Source organism: Heteronotia binoei, chromosome 14 (assembly GCF_032191835.1).
Source record: "Heteronotia binoei isolate CCM8104 ecotype False Entrance Well chromosome 14, APGP_CSIRO_Hbin_v1, whole genome shotgun sequence".
NCBI lineage: Eukaryota > Metazoa > Chordata > Lepidosauria > Squamata > Gekkonidae > Heteronotia > Heteronotia binoei.
In genome coordinates, this window is record NC_083236.1 from 21,742,181 (window position 1) to 21,766,859 (window position 24,679).

The following is a 24,679-nucleotide window of genomic DNA, read 5'->3' on the forward strand; positions in this document are numbered from 1 at the left end:
GGTTATGGACCACTTGTTCTCAGGCGCAGCAATGAGGATAAATAATTACATATGTGTCCGGCTTCTTCCACACAGCGGGTTTTCCCGCCTTGGCCTCCAAAGCTGAGCAACTTTGGGGGGAGCATCCTCATGATTTTATATTTTTTTTCCTCTTCCCAGACTCTACCTATCCATGTTACACTCTTTCCCAAACCTGCAGTATTATGATTTTTTTTTTAAAGTCTGCAGTCCAAGTGCAGTAACACACCATGGGGGAAGGAATGGTGTGCATTTTTCCTCCCTGCAAAACTGCAGCTTGCAACAGCGCTATATCCCTAGGCTTTTATTTTTAAATTCCTGTATGAAAATAATTTATGTTAACAAAAGGCTTTTGGATGGCTGTAAAAAAAAAAGGTAATTGATATAGTGCTATAGTGCTATAACATAACAGGGCTATAGCATGCTAATCTATTGCCACTTCTATTTCTAATCTTAATAGAATTTATTATTGCACTTTAGCGCATGCACAAAGAAAAGGAAAAAGGCGGGGCAGGGGGTAACCACTGCAGATGTGACAACCACACCTGTGAAGTCTAGTGTGGAGTTTTGCAGAGCAAGCATGGAAGAGGGAAGCTGATCCAATATGGCTTCTCTTATGTTCCCTCCCACCCTGAGAACCTAGCACATACACCCCCCCTCCAAGCTTTATGGCTTATCAGATCCCAGCAGCACTGTGGGGCATCCAGAGACCTGTCCCTCCCTCGCCAGAGCATACAATTTCCCCTCAGACTGTGCCCCCATCCTCACTCCTCATGTGAGCTGCACACAGCAGCCAGCAGAGCGCATGTTGGCGGAGTTTGACAAATAAGCCAGTCCCATGCTTTGGAGTCTGCTTTCAATGACTTTTACAACAGCAACTCCAACAGGATTTTACAAAAGGACAATGAGTGACTGCAGGGCGCTAATACAATAGAGAAGCCTTTAGAGTAACTGCACTAACACAGGCAGTCAAACATACAGCTGTGGGCCAAATCCAGCCCATCCACAGCTCTTATCCGGCCCAGAACTGGTCATTACTTTTATTGCCAGATGACAGAGACTGTGCATTATGTCCCTGTATACTGCCTCAGTGATAATGCGTAATGGGCAGTGGAAGTGGTGGTGGGAGCAGGCATCAGGGAGATACTGTAAGGCAGGGGTGGCCAATGGTAGCTCTCCAGATGTTTTTTTTGCCTACAACTCCCATCAGCCCCAGCCATTGGCCATGCTGGCTGGGGCTGATGGGAGTTGTAGGCAAAAACATCTGGAGAGCTACCGTTGGCCACCCCTGCTGTAAGGAAATACTGTAAGAGTGTTAATGTTTTAAGCATGTCTCTATTTTGAATTAAAAAAATTAAATAATTGTTAATTGTGTTTGCCTGCATCTTTTATAAAGTTTATATCTCTGGCACCTGGCATTACATTCTGTGGGAGGAAAGGCCGGGCCTGACAAAGTGGCATTTTTGACAGAGCCATCCCTTGAAACCAATAAGTTCAACACTTCTGCAACATTCTAACGAACAATTAAGAGGAAAACAACAAAAGGTAGACTGAATTGCGAGAGAAAACATTCAATAATACCTGAACGCTAGTAGGGAATCCACCACAGCGCCCCCTAGGGTACAAGTCGACCAAATGGCTCTATCAGCCATAATCAGAAGGTGGAGACTGCAGAGGGGGACCTTGTCAGTCTGCCGCAGCTATCTGCAACATATCTGAAGAGGTAAGCTGCAATCCCCATGAGAGCTCATATGTTGTTCCTCTGTCAGGTGCGACTGGACCTTTGGTGTATTTTGCAGCTAAATAAAGCAGAAGACCAACAACGTTGAACCCAGCATGAACTTGCCTGAGTCAGAGCCTTTCAGATATTTGAAGGGGACAGGGTTGCCAGCAGGCCCATAACATTTTTCCATGGGGAAAACAGGTGTGTGTGTGTGTGACAAATTTAAGAAGTCCCCCCCACCTCCTCCACACCACCCCCTGGCCTCAATGTCCTTTCTTTCTCCTCCAAAGACTTACTTTTTCTTCCCTGTTATCTAGGGTTGCCAAGTCCAATTCAAGAAATATCTGGGGACTTTTGGAGGTGGAGCCAGGAGACTTTGGGGGTGGAGCCAGGAGATATTAGGGGTGGAGCCAAGATCAAGGCTGTGACAAGCATAATTGAACTCCAAAGGGAGTTCTGGCCATCACATTTAAAGGGACGGCACACCTTTTCAATTCCTTCCTTCCATTGGAAATAATGAAGGATAGGGGCATCTTCTTTTGGGGCTCATAGAATTGAACCCCCTGGTCCAATCTTTTTGAAACTTGGGGGGTATTTTGGGGAGAGGCACTAGATGCTATACTGAAAATTTGGTGCCTCTACCCCAAAAAACAGCCCCCCCCAGAGCCCCAGATACCAGTGGATCAATTCTCCATGATTTTCTATGGGAATAAATCTCCATAGGGAATAATAGAGTTCCCAGCAGACATTTCCCTCCCATCCCCCTGCTTTCTGATGACCCTGAAGCGGGGGGAGGGCCTCCAAACCGGGGGATCCCCTGCCCCCACCTGGGGATTGGCAACCCCACTGTTATCAATTGCCCAGGCCTTTAAAAGGGTTGAGAGGCCAGGTCTCTGTGCTGTTGCTTCCAAAATATCTACAGCCCCTGGAGAAAATATCCGCAAGGTGGACTCTTTGGCATTTTACCATGCTGAGGTCCCTCCCCTTCCAAACCCCACCCTCTCCCAGCTCCAGCCCCAAAGTCTCCAGGTATTTTCCAACCCAGACCTGGCAACCCTAGAAGGAGAGGCCATTCTGGAAAGCACTATGGGGAATCACAGCAGGGGGAGTTGGAGCAATATTGCTCTCATCATCTTCCAATCTACTTCCTATCCCCCAGCTCCTTAGTAAGCCATGGAGCCGGGGCCTAAGGAAGAGGATGTCAGGGAGCAACACTGGGCGGGGGGGGGGGGCTCTTAAAATCCCACACCAGCTGCCTGGGAACAAATAGAACCTTTTAGTTCCCGAGAGCAGACCATCTGAATTGGTCTACCAGCCCTGCAAAGAGGAGACGGCAAGCTCAGCCATGCCTTCAGAAGATAGTGATCTTCTGAATACAAGACCTCCAGCCTCCAGGAAGCTGCTCAATGTAGAAAAGAAGGTTCAGCAAAAGTCCTTGTTTTTCATCCGCTGGGCCCAACACAACCTGGGAAAGACCTATGGTTGTTATGGCAGCCATGAAGTCCTGAGGCTGACCAGACCAGGCAGCCTCAGCATGGATGTTGTAACCCCCCGGGGACAATCAACCTGGGAGTCCTCAGCTCCAAATCTATCTGTTCCAACAGGAAGCCTGCTGACAGCGTAAGCAGATGACATGCCAGTATAACCCCTAATCCGTCCTTCGTGCCCAACACAAGGCAATACAATTCAAAGCTGGCCTTTGTGTTTACCAGGTGTATCGTGATGGATAAGGATTCACAGAAAAGAAATCCTGCCTGCCCCCATCCTTCAGTTTGAGGTGAAGGACTTTCCAGCTGGTGGTGTCAGTTGTGTCATTCTGACCACCTCAGATCCATCAAGCCATCAGTACATCTTTCCATTCAACTCAACCTCCTGTATAAAAATCAATAATACTGAAAAGTTAACACCAATTTTTAGACCAGGGGTTTCAAATGAACGGCCCAAGGGCTGGATCAGGCCCCCAGAGGGCTCCCATCAGGCCCATGAGCAACTCATTGTCATCTTCCTTCTGCATCACAGCTTGCTTTAACAGACTTGCTCAATCGCACAGGAACTACAGAGCAAAGCCTCTGTTTTCTCCATTGGTTAACCAGCACATGAAGCACTTTATGTACAAAAGCTTGCAATACCCAGTCATTTCATGTTTTCTTCTGGGTCTTAGGCTCAAAGTATTGACCATGAGATTTCTGTAATGAATGTCAATACATCAAAAGTAGATTTGCAACTTACAGAAACACATCTGAACAGCATACTCAAGATTACTACAGTACAGACATTGTCTCCAGATTTTGATAAAATAATTCAGAGCAAGAAGTGTCAGTTATCAGAAACTGTTAAACAAAATGTTGCAAGACTGCTAATCTTTTAAGTATATTTTAAGTTTTTAAGAAATCTTTGTATTTGTCTGTGTTCTTTATAAAGTTTATGTCTTACATTTTATGACACTCATGGTCTGGCCCAACAAGGTCTCATTTAAGTTAAATCTGGTCCTCATAACAAATGAGTTTGACACCCCTGCTTTAGACCTCAGAACTTGAAATGGGCTCTAGCTCTTCATCTTTAAATTATATTATCAGATATTCTTAAAACTGAAACACCATAAGCCAATTCATTCCTTTATTGCTGGAGAATTCACGAAGTGGTATGGACTGGGTAGGAAAAGGTCTATGTTTTACCTCTTTGGAATCAGTAATGAACCAAGTGCATAGGGAAAGGGACCACATAAAATTGGGATTCTTGATTTTATGGAAAGCTCTAGATGAGCATTAGGATTGCCCGCCTCCAGTTGGTGGCCGGAGATCTCCTGGGATTACAACTGATCTCCAGGAGATAGAGATCAGTTCATCTACAAAAACTGGCTGCTTTGGAAGGTAGATTCTATAACTTTATGACACCTTGAAGTCCCTGCCCCTCCCCAAACCCCATCCCTCCTGAGGCTCCACCACCAAAATCTCCGGGTTTTTCCCAGCCTGGAGCTGGCAACCCTAATGAGCATAGTCAAAATGAGTACCTTGAAGCTGATTTTAATCAATGAAGATAAATGCAAATAGAGGAGATCATCAAAAAACCTGAAGCTGATGCAGTCCTTAAACCAAGCTTGAAACCTGACAGAAATTGCCTCTGCCTGGGAAGTTAGTTAGGATTCCACAGCTAGATAATTTTTTTTTAGAGAAAGCACACCTAGAAGCCTGAAGTGGATCTGCCATCTCCACTGAATGACCACCTGAAAGAGGAAGACTAGAGACACAGAGCTACTGCTGGCCAAGTCCACTTTTGCCAGAGAAATTTTTTGCAACAGTGACTGAACCACAACCTCTTTCGGTGCTTTAGAGCAGGGGTCCCCAACCCTTGGGCCATGGACCGGTACCAGTCCGTAGCCTGTTAGCAACTGGGCCATGAGTTGTGTAATTATTTCATTATATATTACAATGTAGGAATAATAATAATAAGACGACATTGGATTTATATCCTGCCCTCCACTCCGAATTCCAGAGTCTCAGAGCAGCTCACAATCTCCTTTACCTTCCTCCCCCACAACAGACACCCTGTGAGGTGGGTGGGGCTGTGAGGTGGGTGCCCTTTCAAGGACAACTCTGCGAGAGCTATGGCTGACCCAAGGCCATTCCAGCAGCTGCAAGTAGAGGAGTGGGGAATCAAATCCGGTTCTCCCAGATAAGAGTCCGCACATGTAACCACCACACCAAACTAATAGAAATAAAGTGCACAATTGTATCATCCTGAAACCATCACGCTCCTCCTTCCCCCCGGGCGGTGGAAAAACTGTCTTCCACAAAACCGGTCTCTGGTGCCAAAAAGGTTGAGGACCGCTGCTTTAGAAAGATGCCTTCCACCAATGATGATCTAATCATTTTGGCAAAAGAAACCCTTAATGTATCCCTGCATGATTTTATGAGCCAGAAAGGAATGGGTCTAATTTACAAGCAGTTGCCTTCACAGCCCGCAAAACAGCTATCCATTATGGCAAGTGAGAACAATCCAGAGCTATCCATACCAATTTTGATGTGCAAAAGTTTCTAATAACTCTGACATCAAATCTGCATCTAAACAGATATCCTAATTATTTAACAGGAAGCCTCCCAGGGTGGATCAACATTCCTTACTGCTGCTCAAAAGGACAGCAGGAGAACATGAGGGGCAGCAGATGCAGCATCATGCCAACACATGACACCACTTGTGGTGCAAAAACAATAGCGATGTCATTGTGGCAGGACTCCAGGATCTGGAAGTGTTTCTGGAAGTGAAGTTGTGCATCAGCATAACACTGAATTGCTTGTGTCCTTCCCCATCCCAATTTTTCCCACTGTGGCGCCAGCTATAGCTGGCAATAGGGTTGCCAGGTCCAGTGTTCCCTCTAAGCTGAGTTAGTGCGAGCTAGCTCACAGTTTTTTAGTCTCCGGCTCACACATTTTTGTCTTAGCTCAAGAAGGATGCCCCGAGAACAGAGTAATTGATGCAGCAGCTCACAACTTTTATGCCAGTAGCTCATGAAGCAGAATTTTTGCTCACAAGACTCCACAGCTTAGAGGGAACATTGGCCAAGTCCCCTCGTTGTGCGGTTTGGGGGATCGGAGAGGCACTCCAGGAGTGGGTGGGGATGTCCCTGATGTGATGTCAGCAACACTGTGTCAGCAACATTGCACGGTGTCACTCTACTTTTTGGGCAAACTCTGTGATAAAATTGGGCTCAGACCATAGAGTTTGTCCCAAAAGTGAAGCAGCATTGTGAGACTTCACTGACGTAATGACTTCACTGGCTTCTGCATGATGTCACTGTGGATGTTTGGGGCAGGGTTCCCCTTCTGGTCAGCTGACTGGCGGCAGGGCAGAGCCTTAAAAAACAGGGGAATCCACCGCCTGGACCTGGGGATTGACGTCCCTAGCTTGGAACCCTATTGGTGAGGGAGATAAAGGCCTTCAGAACATTCTCAGATGTACTTTTCTTCCCATTTCTTTCCCCAGACCTTCTACTGGCTCCCGCCTGGTGGAACTAAAGGACTTATTGCAGTTCCACAGGGCCTCTAAGGAGGAGATGTTCCACCAGGCATTTGGTTGAGGGCAGTGACAGTTTCCACCTGTCTGGCACTCCTGTTTCTTTTGCCTTCCCAGCACCTCATGGGGCAGTAGCACAGTCAGACATTTTAGCATCATCTAACCAGGACGATGGTTGTATTTTATTGTATCTAGTTGTGAATTTCTCATATTAATGTTTTTCTTACTGTGCACTGCCCTGTTTTTACAGGGGAGGGTGGACTTGAAATTTATTTTAATAAATAAATAATAAATGAAACACTGAAAGCAGACCAAGCTTGAGGGAAGACTGAGGCATGAAATAGAAGAAGAAGAAGAAGAAGAAGAAGAAGAAGAAGAAGAAGAAGAAGAAGAAGAAGAAGAAGAAGAAGAAGAAGAAGAAGAAGATGATATTGGATTTATATCCCGCCCTCCACTCCGAAGAGTCTCAGAGCGGCTCACAATCTCCTTTACCTTCCTCCCCCACAACAGACACCATGTGAGGTGGGTGGGGCTGGAGAGGGCTCTCACAGCAGCTGCCCTTTCAAGGACAACCTCTGCCAGGGCTATGGCTGACCCAAGGCCATGCTAGCAGGTGCAAGTGGAGGAGTGGGGAATCAAACCCGGTTCTCCCAGATAAGAGTCCGCACACTTAACCACTACACCAAACTGGCTCTCCAACACCAAACTGGCAAATCAGGAGGAAGCAAATCAGGTAAGCACATGGGAGAAGAGAACTGTGGGAAATAAGTCATTTTTGTCAGGATTACAAGTGAAGAGAAAATGCATGGGATGAAAGCAGATGCTTTCCCTGGTGGTAGGTTTGCAGGTGCTGCTCAGAAGCTACAGTGGGCTGTGTTCCATCTCCAGGTGCTGGGGGAGTCCAGTCTGGGCCTGGCTGTTCAGGCAATTTTGAATTGGTGGGGCCTGATAAAGCAAACAAGCTGCTTACACATCAAGTTTCAAAATTACTGGCCTGAAGAATATCCCAGCTAAAAATGTCTGACCCGTAAACACAGGCTCTGTAACTATATTCTGAGTTAGTTCTTCTAATGTTATCTCTCTTTATTAAGGAAAAAAACCCAATATTCCAAACAAGGCTTTTTAGCAGTTATGTCACTGCAGCTAAATCGGCCAGAATGAAGTCTCTGCTGTAGAACCGATGAAGCTTTGGACGAGACGAAATAGAGTCCAGATGAACGGCTCGCTCTGTTCCATCTATGTGAATATCACGCAACATGAACAACAGTGTCTGAGGCGTGAATCGAAACACATGAAGAGAAATGACATTCACAGGGCCTTGGCAGAGTTGCAGCTCTTGTAAAAACTCTGTTGGGCATGAGAAAAAGTGCTCCATACTTGAAGGCTATGCCTTTTTCAAAAATCCTGCTGATAAGTTTAGGGGTTAATTACATACAACTGAAAGGCTCATTATGCATGCTAAAATGTTGGTTTGGTCAACAAAAGGGACCTTCATTAGTTGTTTGGGTTTTTTTAGGAAGAGCTAGACTATCAAAATTGCATTACTTCCTTCCCACTTCTTGCCCGTCCCTCGACTTCTTCCTTTTCTGTTTTGAATCCGACCCTCGGATGCATGCACCGAGCCCCAAAGGCTAATTCCTGTCGAGAATTCATAATTAAACAGCCAAAGGATCTCAGTTTCTCCAGCACTGGAGGGCAACTCCACCCGGTCATAAGCTCCAATTACTGGCCTTCGACGGGGCGACTGATGAAGGATTATCCCCTCCCTCAGCTACGTGGAGCTCTCCAGTCTAATCTTCAATTAGTTCAATTCATAGAGCATTCTGGCAGGGCCGGTCTCTGGGTTTCCCACGACAGACACAAACAGCCTTTCTTTGACACCCCCCCTCGCCTGCTTCTCTCCCCGCCCCAAACAATGCACAGATGGTTTCAGGACTGTCTGTTGCGAACTTCACTGCATATGGCCACTAAACCCACCTAACGTCCAAGAAGCTGAACAAAGAGGGGGCCTCAAATGCTCGACAGGCCCTTCTTGTTTCAGTAACAGCAGGCTTTTCTTTCTGAGAGAGCGAGAGAGTCAGACAGAGAGAGAGAAAAGTTTTTCAAGGAGTCAAAAAACAGGTGGGTAAACAAAAACAACAAGCAGCGAGTCATTTAGACCAACATAGTCCATTCTTCCTTTCACTTGCTTTTGGGGGAGTCTGGAATGCCCCTCCCGCAACCAGCTAATGCTCTCTTAGGCGAAAAGCAGCCCCTCGGTGCTCTCCTTTCAGCTGGGAAAAGCCCCGACAGAAACTTCTGCTTCAGTCTCCCTCTTCAGACAAAGGCAAGAAAGACACCATGTTCGCTCCAGTCTAAGGCAGAGCAGAGGAAGCCCAGGCCGTGGGGTCAGCCTCATGTCGAAAGGCAGCGTTGAACTTGTGTGGGGTGGAAAGAGGCTGCGGCAGCAATTCATCATGTGGAAGGAGCCAAACTGGGAATGCCAATCTCCAGGTGTGACCTAGGGGTCCCCCTGGAATTAAAGCTCATCAGAGATCCATTTCCTTGGAGAAAATGGATGCAGGTGGCTGGTAACCTTAGGCAGAGCCTCCAATGGATGCCACTTCCCTGGCTCCCAGGGGAGGGCTCCCACCAGTCCTCCCTCCACTGCTTGAATGAACAGTGGCAGGTAAACAGGGAGGGAGGGAAAGGAAGAAGAAAGGGAAACAATATCTCAGGAAAGGGAAGATCATTTCCCACGAACCCAGGCTTCAGAACTACTTGGAGGAGGAGTGTAGGCCACTTATATTGTGCTTGGGGTGATAAAATACCTTGAACTGGCCATGGACCTCAGGCCAGCGGCTCTGTCAGCCTGAGGCAGGAAGCCATGTTAGTCTGTAGCAATGACATTAAGCAAGAGCCCAGTGGCTCCTTAGAGATGAATCAGTGTGCAGTCAATCTTCAGGGTGCCAGCCTCTGGGGTTGCCATACTCCAGATGGTGGCTGGAGATGTCCTGGGGAGGGACGGTGGCTCAGTGGTAGAGCATCTGCTTGGTAAGCAGAAGGTCCCAGGTTCAATCCCTGGCCTCTCCAAAAAGGGTCCAGGCAAGTAGGCGTGAAAATCCTCAGCTTGAGACCCTGGAGAGCCACTGCCAGTCTGAGAAGACAATACTGACTTTGATGGACCAAGGGTCTGATTTAGTATAAGGCAGCTTCATATGTTCAACTGATCTCCAGGCTACAGAGATCAATTCCCTTGGAGAAAATGGATGCTTTGGAAGGTGAACTCGATGCTCCTATGCTCCACTGAAGCCCCTCCGTTCCCCAAACCCCACCCTCCCGACTCCACCTCCCAAATCTCCAGGGATTTCTCAACCCAGAGCTGGCAATCCTAGTCTTCTGCCTGCAATGAACAGTGACCTATCTTACAAAAGTGTTGCATACCATGATCCTGTACGCTAATCACTTTTTTGAGCTCCATAGATAGGCTACCGTATGGAATCCCACCTTCCTTCTGTTTACTTCGAGCAGGTGAATACAGCCCATCACACATGAAGGGTGGTTCACTGCAGGCTTGACAGCTTTTCCATGGAAGATGATTGGCCTTGTGGGTGGTCTGAGTTCAACTTGAGAGTTGCCAACTGCGCAGGCCAGCTCTGATCCAGTGAGAAAACTGCAGTGTCCCTAAGGGTCACCCTTCCCTTCTCGATCAGAAGAGTGATGTCTGCATATGATCTTGTTTTCCTGGTGGGGGAAAGTGAAATGAGTCACATACTAAAGAATGTGTCATTCAAATCGTCCTTTATTTTGCATGAATGAAAGTTGTGGCTTTGGGCAAATTTGGCCTGGAAAGCAAAGGAAGGAATTAAAAATTGGCAATCGTGTTCCTTATAAGGAAAAAAAAATTCAGTTCAGTTTTCTGTCTCAGTCAGAGACAGGGCAAAGTTTTGGGAGGGAACTGAAACTGTGTGTGTGTGTTGCGTGTAATGCCACAGCTCTTGATAACGAGCAGAAAGCGAGCGTGTGAATTTAGCTGGGGCTGGATTGACCTCTGCATGATGAAAGGCTACAATATTTGGGCAAAACCAAGTTGGCATCCTCTCAGCCCAGGGCTGGCACAATAGAACTGAGGGGGGCAGAAGTCAAAATGTTTTCCCCACTGAATTCTATCCTGGTGACCCAGCCACTATGGGGCTTAGGGTTCTGACTCACTTTGTGGCCAACCACTCTTCACCTCTGCCAGGGCACCTGTATCTCGGCTGACTGAGTGTACAGCGTGAGGCTGTATGTGGCCTCACAGCATTCATGTTTAAAACCCACAAGGGGGAACGATGGTGATCAGAATGCTGGAGAAAGAGCACATGGCACAAATACTGAGTCTGGTGAGAAAGGCTTAAGGGACACCCATGTACAGGGGTGGAATTTAAGCAGGAGCACCTTTGCATATTAGGCCACACACCCCTGCTGTAGCCAATCCTGCAAGAGCTTACAAAGCTCTTTTTGGTAAGCTCTTGGAGGATTGGCTATGACAGGGGTGTGTGGCCTAATATGCAAAGGAGCTCCTGCTAGAATTCCACCCCTGTCCACGTATAAGACAAAAAAACCCAGGAAAAATGGGATGAATTCCTAAGACTAGTAATAACAATCCAAAATGCAGCATAGCATATGAAAATACGGGAATGCCCAAGTGCTTGAGCATGTAGGTCCTGTTGTGACCACATAATACAGTTTTGAAGGCTTTACCGTTCCATGTATTTAATATTGAGGAAGTAGTCCAGCCCTTGAAAAAGGCACTTATTTCGTGTTGAAACGATCTTCAGGTGCGGAACCTCGGCATAGTTTGAGAGTATAATTCCAGTCTTCCAGAGTCTGTCGTTTTGGAGAGAGCTTTCCCATCTTTCACCTGCCCGTTTTCTTGGAACTCTTTTGAAAGACTTTTCTTTTTTTGTCACTGAGTGGTTTGCACTTGAGTGGTGTGGCTTTATTGTCTATTAGTGTCTTTCTGTAATTTTGCTATATGCATGCAACAGTTTATTAGTCTTCCTGTATTTTCATACGCTATGCAGCATTTTGGGTCTGGTGAGAAGCATATGGAGAAGAGACTGGAGGCTGATAAACTTGGTTTCTTGGAACTCTGACAGAGAGACACACCCTAAGAGGAACCTCTGTGCCACTCCTCCAACTGGGGATGCAAAGACAATACACCCCGAGCAGGTAAGCAAGAGAGAGAGAGAGAGTCTCAAAGGAAGACGGCCGTGAATCCCCTCCCATACTATCTGTTGGCTCCCCAACCCTCCCTCCCTCAACAGCTGATGGCAGTGCCTCCCACACAAGGAGCACAATATGTGTAGAAAGCTCCCCCCATCCCCAATGAGCTTGTTTTAACATCACTCCGATGTGTGTGCGATGCCATGCTATGAAGTTGACTGTGTGGCTGGAAGAAAATGAGCGCATATTATTTATGGTACGGTGGCTCTGATCTATAGTCTGCACTCTGCACCTCTGGCTCTCTGGACCAAGACTGGAAGGCATATATTTGATTTTTTAACTCCGATATTTGATTTTTTTAACTCCTTTCTTGGTCCTATATCAACTGTATATTATTTTTTAATACTGTTTTTACTGTTGTATAATGAGCCTTTATGTAGAGACATCATTGACTAGGGATGGGCATGAACCAAACCACAAACTGGGCCGGTTCATGCTTCCCAAAGAGGTTTAGGAACATGTGTCTCCCACCAGGACCGGATCTACACGTTTTATGAGGGATTAAAAAATGACGCCCCCTTTTGGGCCATTCTGTCTTATGGTCCCATAGAATACAATGGACTCCATACCCGATTTGGCGCCCCCCCCCCACTGTTGGTGCCGGGAGCAAGCATCCCGCTCTGCCCCCCCCATCCCCAGATCCGGCGCTGCCTCCCACAAACCCTCCCCTAACTTCCAATGGAGGTTCAGAAGATTTGAGGAGGGTTTGTGCCTTCCCTCCAACCCTTGACTTCCCCTGGCACCTTGAGACTGCAGGGCTCCTGGGGAAGGCAAGGGATGAACCACAAACCGGTTCGCCCAATAGACAAACCACAAACCGGTTTGTCCAACCAACCTCCATTTTCTCAGTTCGTGCCCATCCCTATTGTTGACCATTGAAGAAAGTTGATGGGGCTGAAATGTGTCTGGTTGCAATGCTTCCCTTTTGTATACATGTTTTTAATGAGTCTAAAATTGGGCACATAAATGTTTTGACCATTTGATAATAAATAGAAGTATTTCTGATGATATTTAGGCTTTATGTACCACCTTTATTTATTGGTTCCACATTGCTTCACAGCTAACTTCTGTTTTCAGCAATAGCCAGGAAATCTGCAGGAAGAAGATGCCTCCCTGATTTATCCCCAGAACCTGATATTCAAAGCTGCACCACCCTTGCATTTAATCTGTATATCTAATAGCCAAGTGTGGCCCAATCTGTGGATATCTAAATCTGCGTTATCAGGCCCACACTGACAGTAAACAGATATTTCTGAAACTTTGCAGAAAAATCTGAAACAAACAAAAAATGTTTTTAAAAAACAGAACAATACCATAGTCCAGGGGTGGCCAATGGTAGCTCTCCAGATGTTTTTTGCCTACAACTCCCATCATCCCCAGCCAGCATGGCCAATAGCTGGGGCTGGTGGGAGTTGTAGGCAAAAAACATCTGGAGAGCTACCGTTGGCCATCCCTGATAGTCTGTGGATGCCCCCACTTGTGTGTGTGTGGTTGTTTGGATCTTTTTTCCTTGTTGTGTTTGCAGTTTTCCAGACGTTTGCAAAGCTTATTATTGATGGGAGCACATTCAGCCGGGGCTTCGGGGACTGCACTGGCTGCCAATAATATACCGAGTTCGGTACAAGGTGCTGGTTATTACCTTTAAAGCCCTATATGGCCTAGGACCTGCCTACCTCAGGGACCATCTCTCCCCATATGTTCCCCAGAGAGTACTGAGATCGGGTTCTCAAAATCTCCTTACAATCCCCGGGCCAAAGGAGGCCCGTCTGAAGTCAACTAGGGACAGGGCTTTTTTGATCACAGCCCCTTGCTGGTGGAACCAGCTGCCGGAAGAGGTGAGGGCCCTGCGGAACCTTGGGCAGTTCCGCAGGGCCTGTAAGACAGTCCTCTTCCAGTTGGCATACAACTGACCGGCATCTGAATATTTTAAGGAAGACCGTGGGATAACACACTGATGAATTGCGTTTATTTTATTGTGTAAATTATTAATGTATTTTAATTCTTAATTTTATTGTTAGAATTTTTATGTTGTGAGCTGCCCTGAGCCCGCTTCAGTGGGGTAGGGCGGAATATAAATCGAATGAAAAAAAAAAATTGCCTGTGTAACCAAATTTAACATTATTTCTTGTATCAATATAGCTATCTCTTTTTTTACATAATTCAATTTTAAAAACCCCTCTGCTCTAAAAGGTAAGGTAATTCTTAAAGTTTCCACTATAACATCCAATATAATTTTCTAATAGCTCTGTGCTCTGTCCCACACATTACCTTTTTTGTGGTGGCATCTAACCTTTGAAATGCCCTCCCCCTTGAGGCTTGCTTAGTGGTAAGGAGCCAGAACATTTAATTTTTTACCCAGACTTTTAATTAGAGGTCTTATTTCTTTTTAGAGCCAGTGTGGCACAGTAGTTTAGAGTGTCAGACCAGGATTTGGGAAGGAAAGGAAAGGTCCCCTGTGCAAGCACCAGTCGTTTCTGACTCTGGGGTGACGTTGCATTCACAACATTTTCACGGCAGACTTTTTACGGCGTGGTTTGCCATTGCCTTCTCCAGTCAGCTACACTTTTCCCCCAGCAAGCTGGGTACTCATTTGACCAACCTTGGGAGGATGGAAGGCTGAGTCGACCTCGAACCGGCTACCTGAAAACCCAGCTTCCACCGGGGATCAAACTCAGATTGTGAGCACAGCTTAGGACTGCAGTACTGCAGCTTTAACACTCTGTGCCACGGGGCTCTTCTAAGGATATGGGATTTGGGAAACCTAGGTTCAAATTGCCATTCTGCCATGGAAGCTCGTTGGGTGACCTTGGGCCGGTCATGAACTCTCAGCCCAACCGACCTCACAGGCTTGTTGTGAGGAGAAAAGGAGATAAAGGAGCATGATGCAACCAGCTTTGGGTCCCCACTGGGGCAAAAGGCAGCATATAAATGAAGTGAATAAATAAATTTAAAAGTTAGCAATAAGAGCTGATGCAGCTTCTGAAGCTTTTGTATCTGGCAAAGTGAGCTTGTCTCACGAAGTTCGTACCCTGGAAAATTGTATCATTCTTTAAGATGCTACTATACTTGAATAGTACAAAAGGAGAGCACAACTCAACATCAAAAAAACTAAGATCATGGCATCCAGCCCCATCACACCTTGGCAAATAGAAGGGGAAGACATGGAAGCAGCGACAGACTTCACATCTCTGGGATCCAAGATCACTGCAGATGGTGACTGTAGCCATGAAATTAAAAGACGTTTGCTCCTTGGGGGGACAGCTATGGCGAACCTGGGCAGTATAATAAAATGTAGAGACATCAGCCTGCCAACAAAAGTCCATATAGTCAAAGCGATGGTATTCCCAGTAGTAACGGATACCTGTGAGAACTGGACCATAAGGAAGGCCGAGCACAAAAGAATAGATGCTTTTGAGCTGTGGTGCTGGAGAAGACTCTTGAGAGTCCCTTGGATTGCAAGAAGATCAAATCAGTCAGTCCTAAAGGAAATCAACCCTGACTGTTCCCTGGAAGGTCAGATACTGAAGCTGAAGCTCAAATACTTTGGCCACCAAATGAGAAGGGAGCACTCACTGGAGAAGACCCTGATGCTGGAAAAGACAGAAGGCAAAAGAAGAAGAGGACAGTAAAGGATGAGATGGCTGGACAGCGTTACTGAATTTGAGTGGACTTCAGAGGATGCTGGAAGACAGGAGGGCCTGGTGTGACTTTGTCCACGGGGTTGCAAAGAGTCGGACTCGACTGTGCGACCGAACAACAAAAAATACTTGAATTTTGTTCAAGCATTTAACTGGCAAGTAACTTTATTATCCTAAACGAGATCCAGTCTAGAAAATTAGGGATCAATATCAAAAGGAAACAAAAGGGCAAATGTCATGAAAGCCAAAATAAATCAATTACTTTCTGCAAACCTAATGTGAAGTTGTGTTTCTCAGTTAAATACTGTAAATTGTTTTCCTTCCACTTGGCTAGCCCAGAGCAAACCAACCCAGAAAAAGGAGACTGATGAGGGGCTGACCAAAACCTGTGGCAGGATAAAGAGGAATGGGACTTAGGGCAGAAGGAAAGGAGTTCATAACCAGGATGTAATGGAGAAGGGCTGGCAGATAGAATGGCAAACAAGTTCTGGATGGAGAATGGAGACCTAAGAGAAGGTAGAGGTGTGAACAGGATGTGAAGGAATAATCTTGGGACTGGAAGCAGAATAGGAGATAAGTCATACTCTACCTGTCTTGAAGAAAAAGAATCCAGAGGTTTTGTGCTTATGGTGAAAGAAGGGGAACCGTCTACAAAAACAGAAGGATTCTGATGCCCTTCTTATTCCGCTGCCAGTCTGAATAGACAAGACTGACTTTGATGGACCGAGGGTCTGATTCAGTATAAAGCAGCTTCATATGTTCATGTTCATATATGTTCATGTACACCTGAATTTACCTGGCTGCTAGTGCAGAGGGTCTGCTATTGGCCCTTTTGGTCCACAGCTAGGATCTGCCCTGACATTGGGCCAAAATATCGGAACTTAGCTGCCCACTGATGAACTCTGAGTCATGCTTGAGTGCTCCTTTTGATCTGGATTGCACCCAGTTAGTGCACATTTAGGAGCTGGGCTACAATAGGATAGTATACGACCAACCTGTGATAGAAGGGGCACTTAAATATGCATAGGGAATACAACTAAAATAGGTGAGAATCTTGACATGGATTTGCTAGTAGTCATGAATGGGTGAATGGTGCTTCCATGAATTATCATTGGACAGGCAATTTCAGTCGCTTTCCATTTTTCTTGCAGACCTGGGTCATGTTTATGGCCAAAAGGATGAAAGTCAGTGGTCCCCAGTCTGGTGCCTTTTCTGATGCCCACCAGGTGTTTTGAGGAAGTGGGTGGGGCCAGATAGGGCTTTTGCCCAGCAAGGCTTCTGATTGGCTGTGCAGATTTTTTAAACACGTTGCTTTGGCAGAAGTTGCTGCCACAGCACAAGGATCTGCACTGTGCGACAGAAGCTAAGCTGTGGCCATCATTTTGGGGCTGGTTCCGCCTCCTGTGATAGCCATTTTGTGGCAGCCATTTTGTTGCTGCACCCACCATGCCGTGTCAGAATTCCAAATGTACCTGCGGGCTCAAAAAGGTTGGGGACCCCTGGTGTGAGGATTCTCATCACCCTGCTGCCACCACAGAAGATCCCCACTGATGGAACTATCCCTCCACTCCACTGCATCTCTCCAGGGGACAAGAGTTCTCTGGAGAGCCCTCTGGCTTCCACGCCAACATCTTATTTGAAGTGGTCACCATTTTTAAAGATGCTCCCAGCCAGTGTTCCCTCTAAGTTGAGTAAGCATGAGCTAGCTCACAGATTTTTAGCCTCCAGCTCACACATTTTTGTCTTAGCTCAGGAAAGATGACCCCAGAGCACACTAATTTATGCAGCAGCTCACAACTTTAATGCCAGTAGCTCACAAAGTGGAATTTTTGCTCACAAGACTCTGCAGCTGGGAGGGAACATCGCTCCCAGCCCTTTTACAGCGTTGAACCAGTGGAGCTTTCCCCCAGCACCAGTAAGGAAAAAGCTTCACATGCTTTGTTAAAGGTGGAAGGATTGCATATGAGCAGGGAAAAGAGACATGGAAATCCTACTTAAGGTGAAGTCTGATTCCTAAAACCATATTCTGTACCGACGGCCAGGGGTCGTTTTGTAGAAAAATAGGCGGTGGAGCTCATCCAGGGATTGTTATGCAGCTGCACCTACTATTCAATGGACAAGAAGGTGGAACTCTCAGAAGGAGGAGGTAGAACTCTCAGAAAGGTTCTCCTGTGAGCTCCCACTGAATCTGAGGCCTGCCGACAGCATATTGAGAATCACAGCTCAGAGTAATGTCCTGCTTCAAAGATCCATTGTGCACCGGATTGGACTGCATCTCATTAGTTGTTGCGCCTGGCCAGGGTGGCAGCCTCGAAACAAACGCGAGGCGACTGAGCTTTGCAGACTGGCACAATCCGGCGTGTCTCCTCTTTCCAAACAAGCTTGCAGGGAACTCTGCAGGATGCCTCACTAATCATCTCGGTAAAGAAATGCCCCGCTGAAGAGATGGCACTTGTATTGTTCTGGCTGCACCGTCTCCATCCATTACTGCCTCTTCTCGATTCCCAGGAACAAAGGTCTAACTGGCCTCTAACTGGGCACTGTGCCATCTGAGCAGATGGGCAGGGGAACTTGGGCAGCCAGGCGTTTGGTGTCTGCGTGTTCGGGGCAGGGTATTGAGAGCACAGCTAACTAGCGGCTTCGGGGGTGATGCACTGCTGCCGGAGGTGTCCAGTCCAGATGCTAGCCAGGGCCACATCTTCTGAAGTCCAGCAGGGATCTGCCCTCAGGTGTTCCCTGGTCACGCACAGTGAGAGTTACACTCGGGACGTGGCCGGCATGATGGTGGAGCAGGTGGCCTCATGTTCAGAGCGAATTCTCTGGTTTGCTTATGTAAAGTCCTGGAGATGATTCCAGTAATAAAATCAACCCATTAATATGCATTTGCGAGAAGATAAACAGATAATTGTGAGAAAACGGGTTGGTTTTTTTTTTTTTTTAATGGTAATCTACAGCTCTATTCCCTGTTGGGAATCTTTGAGCTTCTTGTCTTTATTATGGGCGATTATTTTTTGGACAGCTATGCCCTTCATTTACGAATGCTTGCTTTTCTTTTAAATAGCAGTAATATACTCCAAAATGTTTTTTAAGCCTTTCTAAATGACATGACAAGGTTAGATTTGGGACCGCATAGATCAGGGGGTGGGAAATCCATCTTGATTTATGTTTTCATTCTTTGCTGAGGCTTTTCTCCCCACACCCCATCCCCACCGCCCCCCACCCGGCCACAGCTGCCGCCAGAGCCTGAACTTCAACGGAAAAGCTAGCAGGAGGTGAGGCTCCCTTTGAAGGCCAAGGCGATGCCCTCCATGCATTGGCATGTGGGTGCTGCCTTTGAAAGGTTCCCTTGGCAGCCTCTCAAAGACCCTCTGAATGTGAGAATCGCCGAAAACTTACCCACTTGATCATGTACAATTGATTGTCTGCCCCTCCAACGTCTCATTTGGATTTTATGGGACTCTATATAAAGTTATTTATGGCCAGCTTCTGTCTACTGGAGTTAAAACATTTGCATGCCTAGAAAATGGTTGCCCGGAGCTGAAAACGTTTTGTTGCAAAACTGATTTCAAAACACAAAAACAGGGTTTTACTTGGAGTGGCTTGTGAAAAGGTATTTCAATTTGTGCTTGAAGTCTGACAAACCTATACAGTCTGCTTAGAACCAGAATATTCTCTTGCATGCATTTCACATTCTAATGTTTAGATCGGGGTGGCCAAACTGTGGTTCGAGAGCTACATGTGGCTCTTTCACACATATTGTGTGGCTCTTGAAGACCCATCGCCCCACTGGCCAGCTTGGAGAAGGCATTTCTCTCTTTAAATCACTTATCCATGCTAAGCCAGCCAGCAGCTTGAAGAATGTATTTAAAGTTAAAGTTGCTTTCTTTCTCCCTCCCCCTCTCCCCATCTATTTTCCTTCCTTCCTTCCTTCCTTCCTTCCTTCCTTCCTTCCTTCCTTCCTTCCTTCCTTCCTTCCTTCCTACCTACCTACCTACCTACCTACCTACATCTGATGTTTATTCTATGTGGCTCTTATACGAAGCAAGTTTGGTCACCCCTGCTTTAGATGGTGGTGGTGGTGGTGGAAAGTGCCGTCAAGTCACAGTTGGCTTGTGGCAATCCTGGAGCGTTTTCAAGGCAAGAGACATGCTGAGGTGATTGGCCTGCCTCCATATCATGATCCTGGCATTCCTTCATGGTCTCCTGCCCAAAGAATAGGAAGGGCCAAACCTTTCTGGCTTCTGAGATCTGGCAAGCTCAGGCTAGCCTGGGCTATCCAGGGGCTTTTCTGTATTCTCATTTTACTCCTTGTTCAATTCCTGTTTCTTCATTCCCTACATGTATTGCTTCCTCTGGTGGTCGATTTGACACCAAACAAGGATTTTTCCAGTTTAAACTGGGAAACAACCTGTTTGATGTCAAATTGACCACTAGAGGGAGCAAAACACATGCTGAACCAGGGTGGGGGGTGGGTGGAATCTTAGAAGAAACAGGAACTTAACCAGGAACAAAATGAAAACAGCTTTATAAGAAGTGGAGAAAGGGTGGTGTGGGCTTCTCCAGGGGTTAATGAGGGCTGCTGGGGGTGTAGCAAAGCTCCTGGTGGCTGGCTGCCAGCTCTCCTAATCCAGGAATTGTTATGCAGCTGCACCTACTATTCAATGGACAAGGTAGGTGGGGAGGAGGAGGGGGAACCTTCAGAAGAGTTCAGGAGCTGTGCTCCTGTGAGCTCCTGCTGAATCTGAGGCTTGCGTGTAGGAACTCAGCAGAACCCATAACGCATGGCTGTTCCACAGAGTGGGGATTCCAAACCCAGCCTGCACCACAGCTAATCAAAACAGTCTTCTCCACTCTCAGCCTCTGGGATTTGGCCAGGAAAGATACAGGGTGTCTGTTGCAGGGGAAGAAGATAAAGGCGATAGTAAGCCGCTCTGAGTGTCAGAGCATTCTGATGCTCCCCCCCCACACACACACACATACACATACACACTGCCGCCTTTCTGGGCAAAGTGGTCTTGTTCTGCCATCCACACCTACAGCAATTAATGTAGAAATAGACCATGCAGAAGGGGCTGGATCCATCTTGGAAAGGTGCATAGAGACTTCTGGGCTCCTTTCTGCTTCATAATGTTATCAAGTGTGCTTATTAGATTCATGGAGGATTGAGGCAAACCTCCACATTCAGAGGCACTAAGCCTCTGAATCCCAGAATCAGGAGGCGGCATCTGGGGAAGGCCTCTGCCTCTGTGCCTTCTTGTTGGCCACTGTGAGACACAGTGGTGGACTGTTGCTCTGATCCAGCAGGGTTCTTCTTATGGTCATGTGAAAGGAACTGTTGTCAGAATACCCTCAGGTGAGGCATTGGCCAGGGCACAGGGCTTCTGGCATGGCTCACTGCTGCCAACCCGCTGACGTGCCCTGTCCTTGGGAGTGCTTTGCCACCCATGCTACACACCTTGCCCGGGGCCATGAGGAAAAGGGCTGCAGGCAATGCAGGTGGCTGTGAGCATGGGCAGTGGGAGGGCTGGTGAACGAGGCAGGCACATTGTGAGAGACACGGGTGAGTGGGCAGGAAGGGGTTTCCTAGAACCTCCCTACTCCACCCACCAAAAAAAAAGACCTGGAGCCAGCCCTCTTGGGGGCAAAGGAACGTCACCCATTTGGAGACCTCGTTAGGATTGTGGGCTTCCTCCCACTCCAGTTCTGAAAAACATGCACCCTTCAAATGCTGTGAGCCACCAGCTAGGGCCCTCAGAGCCATAAGCATAAGAAGTTCTTGCTGCTCTGTTGGTATGGTGATGGTGCTAACAAGGTGAGGAGAAGCATGGGAATGTAGCCAGAAAAGAGGCCTTTAGCAAAGCCCCTGTGGCCAGCCATCTGTGCCCTAATACCCAGCGGTGTCTTCCTCCCCTTCTCTTCTGAGGCCCCCACTGCGTGACACAGAGTGTTGGACTGGATGGGCCATTGGCCTGATCCAACATGGCTTCTCTTATGTTCTTATGTCCTAATCCCCCCCATGCCTCTCCTCTGTAGTCCTTCATGCCCTGCTGCTTTTTCAAACAGGGTTGCCAGCTCTGGCAAATACCTGGAGATTTGGGGGGCGGAGGGCAAAGTTTTGGGAGGGAAGGGATTTCAGTATAATGCCATAGAGTCCACCTTCCGATGCGGCCATTTTCTCCAAGTGGACTGATCTCTCCAGATCTCCGGCCACCACCTGTAGGTTGTGTAAACCAACAAAGAGCTATGCGGATAACGGAGCAGGGGAAAAGGTCAAACAAACCTCCGCGAAAACCAGCCTCCAAAGGCAATAATACACACGAAGTATTTAAATAGATATCAGAACAATTTGTTGCAATATAAACACCAAAAATAATACATAAGGAGCCCGCAAACCCACACCTGAAGTCACTCTGAAACAAATTAATGTCCAAACTTTTTAAGGAAGAGGTGCAGGCAGTAGTTCCAAGGGTAAAGTTGTCCATGGAGAACAAAGTTCCAAGAATGTTTCTTCCATACAGTGAAAAGAACATGACGCGGCAGTACTTGATCCCAACTGGAGAGCCAGTTTGGTGTAGTGGTTAAGTGTGCGGACTCTTATCTGGGAGAACCAGGTTTGATTCCCCACTCCTCCACTTGCACCTGCTGGAATGGCCTTGGGTTAGCCATAGCTCTGGCAGAGGTTGTCCTTGAAAGGGCAGCTGCTGTGAGAGCCCTCTCCAGCCCCACCCACCCCACAGGGTGTTTGTTGTGGGGGAGGAAGGTAAAGGAGATTGTGAGCCGCTCTGAGGCTCTTCGGAGTGGAGGGCGGGATATAAATCCAATATCTTCTTCTTCTTCTTCTACCCCGGGAGGTTGGCAACCCTATTAAGTGCCCAGCACCTGGTTCCTCCTCCTTAACAGTTCAGTCCTAAGAACACTTTCTTGAGCTCTGTTGAGTAGATTTCAGAAGGAAGTTTAGGATTACACTGCAAAATGTTCGGGGCTCTACCCCCGGATTCCCTTCCCTTGACCCCGGGAGGTTCTGAAATGCTTTTCCTACAAAAAGTGTCATTTCAATGATGTATTTAAATTTCCTTCTGTGCCTAGTTCTAAAAATTTATTTTGTCACGGTGCTAGCCTAGATTGAGAAGTGGAAACTGCTGTCAAGTGATGATCTATGGCAACCCCATTTTGATTTCAAGGCAAGGTGGTTTGCCGTTGCCTGCCTCCCTGTCAAGACCCTGGTATACCTTGGTGGTCTCCTTTCCAAATTCTAATCAGGACAGGCCCTGCTTGGCTTCTAAGTTCTGACGTGGTTGGGCTAGCCTAGTCTGAGAGCCTAGATTAGGGCCATGTAATTGCTTGGTAGACTCCTGATTCATCCGTTAGTGCCGGAAATAGGCAAATGTATTTAGCATTCAGCTAAATGCACGCCAACAGGTGCTGCGGGGTAGTGGTTAGAGTGCCGGACTAGAATCTGGGAGATGGAGGTCTGAATCACCATTTAGCTGTGGAAACGTGCTGGAGGGCCTCCTGGCCAATCGCATCCTCTTAGTCTAACCTGCCTCACAAGGTTTCTCCGAGGACCAAATGGAAGAGAGGAGAAGGAGGTCAGCTGTTTTGGGGTCCCATTGGGGTGAAAGGTGGTACGTAAATGAAATAAACAAGCAACAAACAAATGATGGAAATAAAGAAAATAAAAGGAAATGTTCACTGAATGAGATGACGCTGTAGGCCTCTCACTGCCTTTGGTGTGATCGGCTTTTCTCTGTCCCCTAGGGTTGCCAACTCCAGGTAGAGAAATTCCTGAAGACTTGAGGATGGATCTTGGAGAAGACAGGACTTGGGGAGGTGTGGGACCTCTGGGGGGTGCAATTCCATAGAGTTCTCCCTGCAAAGCTGCCATTTCCTCCAGGAAAAACTGATCTCTGTACTCTGGAGATCAATTTCAGTTCCAGGAGATCTCCAGACCCCTCCTACAGATAGACTATTTTAGCCTCCCCTTCATAATATATGATGCTAGACATGAATGGGCAAACTCGAAGCGTCTCTCTGGATGTAGAGAATCACTCCCGTCCTCTAGATGGCCTGGAATCCATCTTCCTTCAGCTGTGATGAGTAATAATCACACCTCCCTTTTTATATTACCACAGTGAAGGACAAGCGATTCCCTTGTTGCCTCTGGCTATATAGAAAAAGATATGTGCATTTGCCAATTTTATACACCAGAGACATTTTCTGTTGATTAGATTAATGAAAAATTCTGTCTATCAAAATTGCCTAACGCATAGTAGCTATTTCTGTTGCTCTGATAAATGCCAGATTTGTGTACTGGTAAAAAAAAAAAAAAAAAAGGTAAGCAGTGAGTCATTACCAACCCACGAGGTGACATCACATCACTGTGTTTTCTTGGCAGACTTTTTACAGGGTGGTTTGCCACTGCCTTCCCCAGTCATCTACACTTTACCCTCAGCAAGCTGAGTACTCATTGTACCGACCTCGGAAGGATGGAAGGCTGAGTCAACCTTGAGCTGGCTACCTGAACCCAGCTTCTGCCGGGATCGAACTCAGATTGAGAGTAGAGCTTGGACTGCAGTACTGTAGCTTACCACTCTACGCCATTGGGCTGTTCTTGTGTATTGATAGAATGTTCTAATCAGGGCTTTTTTTGGGTAGAGAAAACCCAGCAGGAACTCATTTGCATATGATGTCACCATTGTTTCACATAGGGCTTTTTGTAGGAAAAGCCCAGCATGAATTCAATTACATATTAGGCCACACCCCCTGACACCAAGCTAGCCGGAACTGTGTTCCTTGTACGTTCTTGCTCAAAAAAAGCCCTGGTTTTAATTACCAGCACTTTTTTGGAGGGGGAGGGGGAAGCTGCCCTCTCTTTCTTAAACACTGTGAAAAGTGATTCCACTTGAGCCTCAAATGGGCAAAGGGCTTCAATTCCTGCTACTGAGCAGTTACCATTGCAAGTGACTGAGCATGCTCAGTAGCATTTGGCACCACAGCCTGATACAGGAGGATTTTCATTGCTGTGCCTGTATTTATTTTAGAT

At 46.9% G+C, this 24,679-nt stretch overlaps 1 non-coding gene across 1 annotated transcript; it reads left to right on the forward strand.

Moving 5' to 3' along the window:
- Positions 1-9,748: 9,748 nt before the first annotated feature.
- Positions 9,749-9,823, forward strand: TRNAT-GGU (transfer RNA threonine (anticodon GGU)). Its single transcript has one exon. It is a non-coding gene; the product is annotated as a tRNA-Thr (tRNA).
- The last annotated feature ends 14,856 nt before the right edge of the window (positions 9,824-24,679 follow it).